Below are 10851 nucleotides of genomic sequence, written 5' to 3' on the forward strand. Positions count from 1 at the left end.
ACACACACACACAATGGAATATTATGCAGCCATCAAAAAAAATGAAATCTTGCCATTTGCAATGACATGGATGGAACTAGAGGGTATTATGCTAAGCAAAATAAGTCACTCAGAGAAAGAAAATTGTCATATGGCGGAATTTGAGAAACAAGGCAGAGGTTCATAAGGGAAGAGAGGAAAAAATGAAACAAGAAGAAACCAGAGAGGGAGACAGACTATAAGAGACTCTTAATCTCAGGAAACAAACTGAGGGTTGCTGGAGGGGAGGGGGATTGGAGGGATGGGGTGGCTGGGTGATGGACATTTGGGAGGGTAGGTACTATGTTGGGCACTGTGTATTGTGTAAGACTGATGAGTCACAGACCTGTACCCCTGAAACAAATAATACATTATATGTTAAGAAAAAAAAGAAAAAAAGAAACTAAATTCCTTAGAGTGAGTGAGATCATCACTTCTTTATTCTAAGATACCCATGCATGTTTGCATATGGACAAACACACACACACAACACACACACAAATACACACACTAACCCTTACTTTGGAAACAGGGACTACATTGACAGGATGTTAGACTCCATCCCCAAAAACACAGATGGAAAACAGTCAGTCTTTATAGGATAGTGGGCTCTGCCTTCTAAGTTCTGTAATAACTTAGGCAGATTACTTCTCCACTTTAAGATGCAGCTTCCACATCTATAAAATGAAGGTAAGGGTATCTTTCCATGGGGTATTTGTATAGATCCAATTCAATAAAATAATGCATATAAAAATTTTAGCTCAGTGCCTTGCACAAAACGAGCACTCAGCAAATGTTTTGTAAAGTATGCAAATTCTTGGGACCCAGGCTTATAAAAAATGGGTCTTACATAAGATGGGAAGCAGAAAAGGCTAGAAGCTACGTTCAAGAAACAAACATGTTGACAGGTACCAAGTTATAAATCCTGGACCTGAAACAGGTCACTGAAATATGCATTTGGACACTGTTTCAGCTAGTAGAGCAGGAAGATACACAAGAAACAAATGCTGGCAAGGAAACCTGGGGCCTTCCTCCAAAAGCTTCTGAGTTTCTGAAGATGAAAAGGTAAGGGAAACAGCACAACTAGAAAGAACATATCTTCCTCACCTGTGTCAGTCTGGGTCCAATCAGGAGAGAGAAACCACACAGTAATTTCAACAGGGAAAGTTTAATAAGAATTGTTAACAACGACAGGGAATTAGAGTCACATGGTCTTGACTAATAAGAGGTAAATAAAACTATGAGGAACACCGATACAGTAGTTAAAAGAAACTGCCACTAACCCCAAGGACAGAAGTAGTAGTCCCATAGAAGAGTATCCCCCACTGTGAAAGATCTCCCAGGGATGATATCTGGACTTTGCTGACAGAACACAGTGGTAGCCCACAGAATAGTAGAGAAGTCACTGTGGTTCTTCACCAAATAGACTTGCTGGGAATCTGCCTGCTAGGGTACTAAGGAAAGCTGTTCATGGGGAGGTGCTCACTGGAGGCACTCTGCTAATAAAACTGCCTGAGGGGTGGCCAGTAAACTGCTGGCACCTGGTGGCTGCTTGCTGCCATGCAATGCAGGAGCCTGGTGCTAGAAAATCATGAATTCTGCAGAATCCTGCCAAGCAGGCAGTTCCCTCCAGAAGTGTCTCTCAGGGCCCTCTACAGAAAAGCTTTAGTGCTAGCTGGCAAAGGGACAACGTTTAGAGGGCTCAAATCCATTCTCACAGAGCAGTCAAAAAGAATAAATTCAATAATTGGCACACAGTCCTTCAGTCAATGAAATTTTCCAAATAGATCAACAGCAATTGACCTTTACTTTCCACTTAGTTACACAACCCAGTGACTACTCATTTAGATTTTGGTTGTCACCAGGGAGCGAGTTTGATCTAGGTCTTCTCCAACCCTGTTTGCTCCACCTCCTCCTTGTGAAACTCATTCTCCAAGTGCATCCAGGAAGAGCCATGGCTACCATTCACTTTGTCGCCATGTAATCAGATTAGAGTTAGTGCAGTGGTGGTCATAGTGTAATTTTTTTCCTCAGTGTCTGAGAATTTTTGAGAAATGCAGATTTTCAGGATCCAATTGAGTGAATTAGATGGTCTGAGAGGGCCCAACCACCAGGTGAGGCTGATGCTCATTAATGCTTGAGAACCACAGCTAGAGAGGAAAGCATTCTGATTAGATGGATTCACCTAGAAGTGTGAATGACTGGATTAGAAATTATTGACCCATTTACTTTTTAAAGGAGAAGCTTCAAAACAAGTTTGGTAGCTTCCACTTCCAACTAGACTGACCCTGTTTCCATGAGAATCAGTGGCAGACAGTATTTCCATCCAAGGGTATAGAAGATAGCAGACCTGCCAGAATGAGACCAATCTGCACTGGCCAGGAATTGTAATATTCAGCCAGCTTCTGGGAAGTGGAGGGCAGGGAGGGGGGCTGATAAAAGAACTAAGTTATTAAGCTAATTGGTACTTGAAACTTATCTACAAAAATCAAATCTGCCCCACCGGGGCAATGGTTTGAATGTAATTATAAATCCGATGTCCTTCATGACCTTGGCCCTGGCTTAATTTGCACAGGCTCAGATTACAGCAAGAGGGTTGGTCTCCCTCACTTTTGAAATTGAGGCTAGGACAGAGGAGGGAAGGGAAAATAAATGGCCAAATAAAATCAGGTTACAAAAAGCAATCTATCGGGCGCCTGGGTGGCTCAGTCGGTTAAGCGAGTGCCTTCGGCTCAGGTCATGATCCCAGGGTCCTGGGATCGAGTCCCGCATCGGGCTCCCTGCTCTGCGGGGAGCCTGCTTCTCCCTCTCCCACTCCCCCTGCTTGTGTTCCCTCTCTCGCTGTGTCTCTCTCTTTCAAATAAATAAATTAAAAAAAAAAAAAAAAAAGCAATCTATCACAGCTTCCAGGGAATTATAAAAGACATTAAAGGTAAAGACATGCTATAGTAACTGAATCCCAGATCTCATTTGTGTGTTTTGGTTTCAATTGCATTTGATATAATTTTATGATCTGTTGTAATTCGCTAAGGTGGTGCACCCAAAGAAATGTGGCTCAAAATCAAAAATAATAAATATGCTATGTTTTGAGCATTCATTTGGAAGCAAACTGGTCGAGCATCATTCCACTCAGGAAACTCAAACTGGTGAATTAATAAGGGCCTGGATACTGGCAGTTGGGAAGAAAGATGATGTGGAAAGAAAACTGACTTCGATGCAAAGACTTCAATGCTGCTGAAGCAATTTCATGACCTTGGACAAGTCATAGCTGTCTATGAAATTCAATGAAGGTACAATTCTACAAACCACTTAATGCTACCAGGTCTTTGCAGATGCTATTCCCTGTGTAAGAAATGTCCACTTAGTAAGCTCTTTTATTTCAAGTTTCAGCTCAAGGACTATCTCATTAGATATTCACTGGTCTCTTCAGGTAGAGGTAGCCGTAAAGTCTTCTCAATAATTATAAGGAACATTTACTAGTATCATGCATGTAAATGGTATGTGATAGTGAGTTTCATTTATCACAAAATACTGTAATTATTTGTCTATGGGTCTGTCATCTTTATCAGGCTGATAAAGATAATGATCACAAAAGAAGAGTATTTAATTATACTTGATGGGAGGAATAGGGAAGTCATTCACTCCATCTTCTTATAAGTAGAAGTGTTCCTAAGAACATTTCATATGGAAGAAATTGCAAATATGGACAGAAACATAAGGTTTATTTGTCCTCAAAGAGTGTACTGCTTGATCGACCAACTTGGGACACACAACAGGCTCTACCCCGTAATGTCTACAAGATGGACTGTGAAATCCAGCTTTGAGACTGCAAAACTGCACTGTTCAATACAGAAGCCACTAGCCACAGGGAGCTGTTTACATTTGAATTTAAATTAAATTAAATTAAAAATTTATTTCCTCAATTGCACTAGGCACACTTCAGCTGCTCAATGGTCACATGTAATTAGTGACTGCCATACTGGACAATGCAGATATTCAATATTTCTAGAAATCCCAGAAAGTCCTTTTTTATAACCATTAATTATTTGATACAAAGAAACTCAAACTTAAAATAACAGTGAGGAAAGAACTCCTGAGAAATTGCCATGGTCAATCCCTTGACCACATGGTGACTACTTGATCATTGCCTGTGCTCAGAACTGGAGAAAAGATTATCTTGGCAGGAGGTCCTATAGGAAGAGCATGCTCATTATAAACCAGGGGCAGTGTGGTCTGTTACAGGAGGTTCAAATCTCTCTTATCTCAGACACAATGGTTACAGGGATTAGCCTTTTGCAGGAATAAATAATATTTAAATGCTATGAGACTTAACAGCCAGAGGACTGTAAGATGCTTGTACTTTACCTGTAAATTAGAGTCTGTGCATCAAATAAGGACAGAAATCACGATCTACACAAATGAAACCTAATTAGGATGTTAATGTCTAATAGAGAATCATCTGGCAATATGCATGAGATATAGACTCTTGCCAGAAAGATATCTAAATCAGTAAAAATAATAATATCTAACTAAAAATATTTATCAATATTTCTCAAAAGTTTGAGTTCTATTCTGCTCCCTCTACACACACACACACACACACAGTTTATTGTTTAATAATAATGTGTGAGTGGGTAATAGGTAAACCCATTAGTGCTTTCCTCTCTCTTGTGTCTGTTATTTCTGGGGTAGGAGATTCAAAGGGCCATTTGGCATAAGCTTGAAGTTAAGGACACCACATGGAAATCTGATAATTACTGACATTTTGAATGCAGCTACCTTCAATCCAAAAGAAAGGAGTGAAAAGTAGTCTGTTTTGGTGTATACCTTCATGATTTATACATGTTATCCTACATAATTTTCACAGCAACCCTATAAAGTGATTATTATTTACTGCTTTTATAGATGCTGAATCTTAGGTATAGAAAAATAATGTATTTAACAGGGTATTCAACTGATAATAAAATTTATACAGAACATAAAAATAAAACACAAAGACAGCTGTGTCCTTTCAATATTCAATCATTATCTAACAAGACCACACAACTATTATCTTCATAGTAAACAACATTAACTTTTTTACTATTGATTGATAGTAATTGACACTGAGTTACATGCTAAATTATAGATGTTGGTCTGATGGGAATGCAAATGATTCTTGTCCAATAGAAAAAATAACTCCAAATGTAATGGTTTTATTGTTCTGTGGAAAACCAGCATTTGTGTCTAACTTGCAAACTTATTTTAGCATGTCTTTACTGATAGACTACATCAATCTCTGTTCCTCAAGTAGTCTTTGAACCAGCGTTACCGTATTGCTGGTTTCCTCGTTAATGAGTTGGATCATCTTTGACACATGCTCTCTCTATATCTATACAACAGTCATGTTTTGAACTTCTTGAAAATTATTAGACTGTGACACAGATGATATTTGGCAAAACCCAGGTTTGATCCACTATTGTTCTGACATTTTAAAAAAAGCCCTCTTACCTCACTATTACATGAAGCCCTAGTTTTCTTTGATTTATTTTCTCAAGTTGATTCATGATACATTAAAACAAAACTAATCATATTGATTTCATATGTCAATCAGTGTGGCATTGAGTCAGGTCTAACTCAACCTTAAGAGAAGTCTGAGATTATATAACACCAAGTTCTTGTTTGTATAGCTTTTGTTTAAAGGAAATAAATGACTGAAAAGTGTGATCATAGAAACACAATTCTGTAACAGGTAAGAATCTCAGTGATCTTCTCATTCAATCCCTATGTTTAAGGTAAGGAAGTCACTATCTAGGAGGTAAAAGGTCCTGCCCAAGGTCACATCACAAACTGGAAGATAAGAGGTCAAGATGACCAAACCCCAAGTCCTACCCCACTGCTTCTATTTCACACTGCTTCTAACGAGGGAAATAAAGAATCTACAGACAATGAGAACCATTTAGTGAACTAGAGGACATAGCACTGGCTAGCTTTTCCAGCTTTCCCTCCCTATACCTGGAAAGGACAGAAGAGATATAATGAGTCAGCCACAATGCAGCAGGGCCCGGAATATGGAAGAAGTAAGAGTAACAAGATAAATACCATCAACATTGAGCACTGGATAGACAGCTCTTTGATACCCCTTTTGCCTTGGTCATGAAGCACATTGTGAATAGTGGAGCAGATCATGAGATCCTGACAACACCTTGGTTTTCTCATCTGAACAATGGAGAACTATTATCTGCCTGATAGACTTTTTAGGAGTTTTAAGTGAGACAATGTGTTACCGTATTTACTATAGTGCTTAGCAGTAAAAAGCAGCTATCATGGTTATGATTATAATTATTTTCACTCAACTACCACCACCACCACGACTACCATAGGTCCAGCCTCACCGTACCAACTACAAATACTCCATCTCCTAGCTTCTTCTGGAGAAACCAATGGTGTTGCCTGCTGATTAACTCTGCTCTGGCCTCTTGGTTTCCAGATACGTTGGTAAGTCTGATTTCTAGAAAGACAGGCTTTTTCTCAGAGAATCACACTAGTAGGAAAACTGCAAGACAATAGAAGAAGATTTTTCTTTTTATTTATTTATTTTCCTGAACTAAAGCTTTATTAGCAGGTATTTGCAACTCAGATCAACAAGACAGGAGTTTGATATAAGTAAGTTGTTATTCCAAAAAGCTGCTTTCTCAAAGCCGGGTCAAACACCATTAGGGGTTCTGGCCTGCTGAGATGACATTGCATAAGGATGCTAGGGGAAGAGGGATCTAAAAAAAGAGTAGGCAAAATGGATCCAATTCTTGGCTACTCACATAAAGAACTAATTTTTCAAGTTTGAGGCATAAACTCCAAAAGAATTTGTATTTGCTTTCCTGTGAATGAAAAATTACATGTAGAGAAGGTGCTTTGGAAACTGACTAAAACAGTGTGTGGGGTTATTTGACCAAACATAAACAGAGAATAAGGGGTATTCAGCATGTAAAGCTCTGTATGTTCCTAGGCTGAGGTCGCAGAAAGGCTTGAGAAGTACAGGGTGGTACAATGAGAAAATTATGGGGCTTTGGAGACAGATCCAGCACTGTGTTCCAGCCCTACCATTTGCTAGCCCTGTGTCAATAAGCAAATTATGTTTCCTTTTCAACTCCAAGATCTTCATCTATAAAATGGAGTTAGTAATTCCCAAATTAAAGAGATCAACTAAGAGGATACTTGTGAAAATGATTCATAAAGTATGCATCACATGAGGAGGTCCTATTGGTTTATGGAATCAAAATAGGTAAGTTTCAGGAAGATCAAGGGATAACAGAAAAGAGCAACCCCTTTTCCATGAGCCCTACCCTAGAGTGCCAGGCAATAAGGACACTGAACTGCCTCAGTGCAGAAACCAATGTTTATATCTACATATTTTATGTTAAAAGGTTTACAGGGCTACAATGATCTACAAGTCTAGAATATAGAAAATAAGTAGACCTCACTGAAAACTTGTATGAGGAAAACAGGTGTTCTTGTGGGGAAAGTTTTACTGCTTTATTCACTATGGGGAAAAAAAATTACATATAGACACTTCAGGAAGTGATATATAATGAGGAAATTTTGTCCTGAAGTGTCAGAGGATTTTCTCTCCTGATCATGAAATCAGGAACAGGCCTAGAATAAGAACTTAGGTCCCTCAATATCAAATTTCATTTTTGCCAACAAGAACAGGTTTCTTTATAAGAACAGTTTTCTTCTTGAGAGGAGCATCCTGATTTTGTTGTAGTTGTTATTGTTCTAGTTTCTGATGAATTTGGCCAACAGGAAAGCAGTGACTCTTACCGAGGGTAGATACAGTTCATTTCAGCAGGAGTTACAACTCATCTGAGAAAAAAACTGAGCTGAGCATAGAAAAATCCTGTTAGGATTATTTTCTTCATCCCAATATAGCTGAGGCTAGGGCCTTCCTGGCCACATATCCCTGGTTATTTTGTAGAGTTGAGTGTTAAATAACTGAAGTGATTGGCCTCTTATTATTTCTCCTGAGAACTCATTTCACCACATAAAGGAGATGACTCTTATGAAGTTTTTCTTTATATAATATTATCATATATAATTTCTTCATAATTTTTCTTGTATTTTCACTTTCATAAAGCAATCAATAAAAATTTTAGAAAGAGAAAGAAAGAACGAAAGAAAGAAAGAAAGAGAGAAAGAAAGAAAGAAAGGAGAAAGAAAAAGAAAATGAGGGTGGGAGGGAGGAAGAGAGAAAGAAAAGGAAGTGGTTGGGGTAGATGAGATGGATGGGGTTGAGGTGGAGTTATTGGTGGATGGGTGAAGGGAGAAGAGGCAGACAGTGACAAACACACTAAATGAAAAGAGTAGCTGTGCATGTAGGGGTGAGGGGAGGGCAAAAACTCTAAAAGCAAATTCTACTTGGGAAAGGGAGGTGAGTATATCCCTCAGAATGGGTTTAAGGAGCTGGCAGCAGTCCAGAAACAACAGTAAATTCCTGTCTTAATTTCTAACTCTTTCTGTGCCTCAAAAGTCTCAATGGATTTGGTCAATTCTCTAATTGCTGCCATTAAAGTAAATTGATATTTAATCCAATTAAAAGTCTATGCATAGCTACCCAAGTTAACCTGCACAGCTTGAACACCAGTCCTGAGGAAAGATGGAGAGGGAAGGTGAGAGGCAGCTTAACTTTCTCCAAATTCATAGCTGTTGCTTTTCCATAGAACCCTGTCAGCCTCCAGATTCCAAGTTCACCCCTCTCAAGTCCATTGTTTTTGCAGTTTGGATTCTCAAAGAAGTGAATATCTGAGGGAAGTAACAAGAGGGGATAGAAGCAGTTCACAAGGGGGCTCTACAGTCTCCAGAACCAAAACACCGCCAGACTCTTCCCAACCTCACCTGTCAGGGTCAGCAAGAGTAGAGTTTCCAGATGGATGCCACAAGATAAAATAATGTCTTAGAGTGTTGAAAAAAAAATCTAGAACTAGTATTGCTATTCATATAAGTATCCTTCATTTGGCCAAAAGTGGGTATGTTTTCATCAGAATCAAGCTCTGCTCTATTTAAATAGATTTAATGCCACAGTTTCCAGATCCCCAAGGATGCCTCTTAATATGTCACTCCTCTGTTTAACCTCTCACTCCCTAACAATGACTATCCTTATTCTCTGGACAAAATTCAAAATCCTCAACACCATTCACCTGATCCTGCCTGATTTGGCCCTTGTTTGTCCTTCAGATTTGGGATTTTTTAAAAAGTATATATGAAAAAAAAAAAAAAAGAGTGCACCATTGATTGAGTAGGAAGCAAAAATGCATTCTCTTTATAGATTTAAGTGGCCTTCTAAAAACTACAGTATGAGAAATGGTGGGAGGAATGACTTTATAGAGGAAAAACCTGGCAAACATTACCTAGCAAGGTGATCAAGGTCAACATCAGCAATGATAGTCATGTTGATAGTAGGTACCCCTAACATGATGTAATTAAAATGGCACTTCATTTCTGTGATCTTTCTCCTAAAACCTATACACATTTATGAGACATTAATGAGAAACCCATCAGATAAATACAAATAAAAGTACATTCTATAAACACAAACCAGTACTCTTCATAATTGTCAAGGTCATCAAGAAAAGGACAATCTAAGAAATTCTTACAACCCAGAGGAACCTAAGGAGACATAACTATTAAGATGCAATGTAGTATCCTATATGAGATCCTGGAACAGAAAGAGGACATTAGGTAAAAACTAAGGAAATCTGAATGAAGTATGACTGCTTACTCATCAGGACCATAGGAGTAATAGGGATATATCCTCTTACAAATCTCAAATTATACAGCTTCAGCCAGCTAAGAATAACCTTCTAAAGAAACGTCATTTATACAACACCCTGACACAGCCCAGCCGACTTGCCTCTGGTGGGATCAGGCTGAAGCTGGATTTCTCCTGAAACATGTTTGCCCAGCTTCTTCTCCTGCACTTTTTTGGTTTTTGTTTTTGAGTTTTGCTCTTTTACTGGTTTCACCTGAGAGCACTTCCTCACTATGTCATTTACACAGTAATCCCTGTAGAATAAATACATACAGGGAACCAGATTTTTTTAAATGTTTTTAGTTTTTATTTATTTTTTAAGTAATCTCTACACCCAACGTGGGGCTCGAACTCACAACCCCAAGATCCAGAGTCACATGCTCTACCAACTGAGCCAGCCAGGCACCCCTAGGGAACCAGATTTAAAACAGGACAAATTCAAAGTTCCCATGGTTAAATCTAGAGATAGTGACACATCTAAAAAGAATTGCCAATGTCAGTTTTGACACAATTGTGCAAATATAAAATAATCATTGATTTAAAATTATTTACACAGAGCTAGAAAATGATTACCATTGAATATCTCAGAACTGCACTTTCTTAGTGGGCTACAGGTGAGTGCCAACCCCCCCCCCTTACCTGTGACACTCAACTCTGACCTCTATAGGTTTTACTCATGACATTTTTGACCCTGGAAATCTGACAGACCTGCTTTCCAGCTGCACTTGCCAATTTGTGTGCTGCTTACCTCTTAAAAGCCTGAATACGTGATCACTGAGAAACACAGAGAACAGTAGAGGTACAGGGGTACCAAGAAGGAGATGTCTCTAAGACACAGGAGACACAATGTTTTACCTTTTGATTGTATTCATAAAAATTGTTGAAAGACAGAGAGATACATTTGTAATAATAATGGGCTCTGGTCATCAAATTACAAAGCAAGGAAATGTGACCATCTTTTATCCATGTAATGATTAAACTGAGTGCATCAATGAAAAGAGTCTCATCAATGCTAAAGGTTTCCAAATCAATTCTCTGCACATGAGAAT

At 38.7% G+C, this 10851-nt stretch overlaps 1 non-coding gene across 1 annotated transcript; it reads right to left on the reverse strand.

Annotated features, from left to right (window-relative positions):
- Window positions 1-10133: 10133 nt before the first annotated feature.
- TRNAQ-CUG lies at window positions 10134-10206 on the reverse strand. Its single transcript has one exon. It is a non-coding gene; the product is annotated as a tRNA-Gln (tRNA).
- Between the last annotated feature and the right edge of the window lie 645 nt (window positions 10207-10851).

The sequence above is a fragment of the Neomonachus schauinslandi genome, chromosome 6 (genome assembly GCF_002201575.2).
Source record: "Neomonachus schauinslandi chromosome 6, ASM220157v2, whole genome shotgun sequence".
Classification (NCBI taxonomy): domain Eukaryota; kingdom Metazoa; phylum Chordata; class Mammalia; order Carnivora; family Phocidae; genus Neomonachus; species Neomonachus schauinslandi.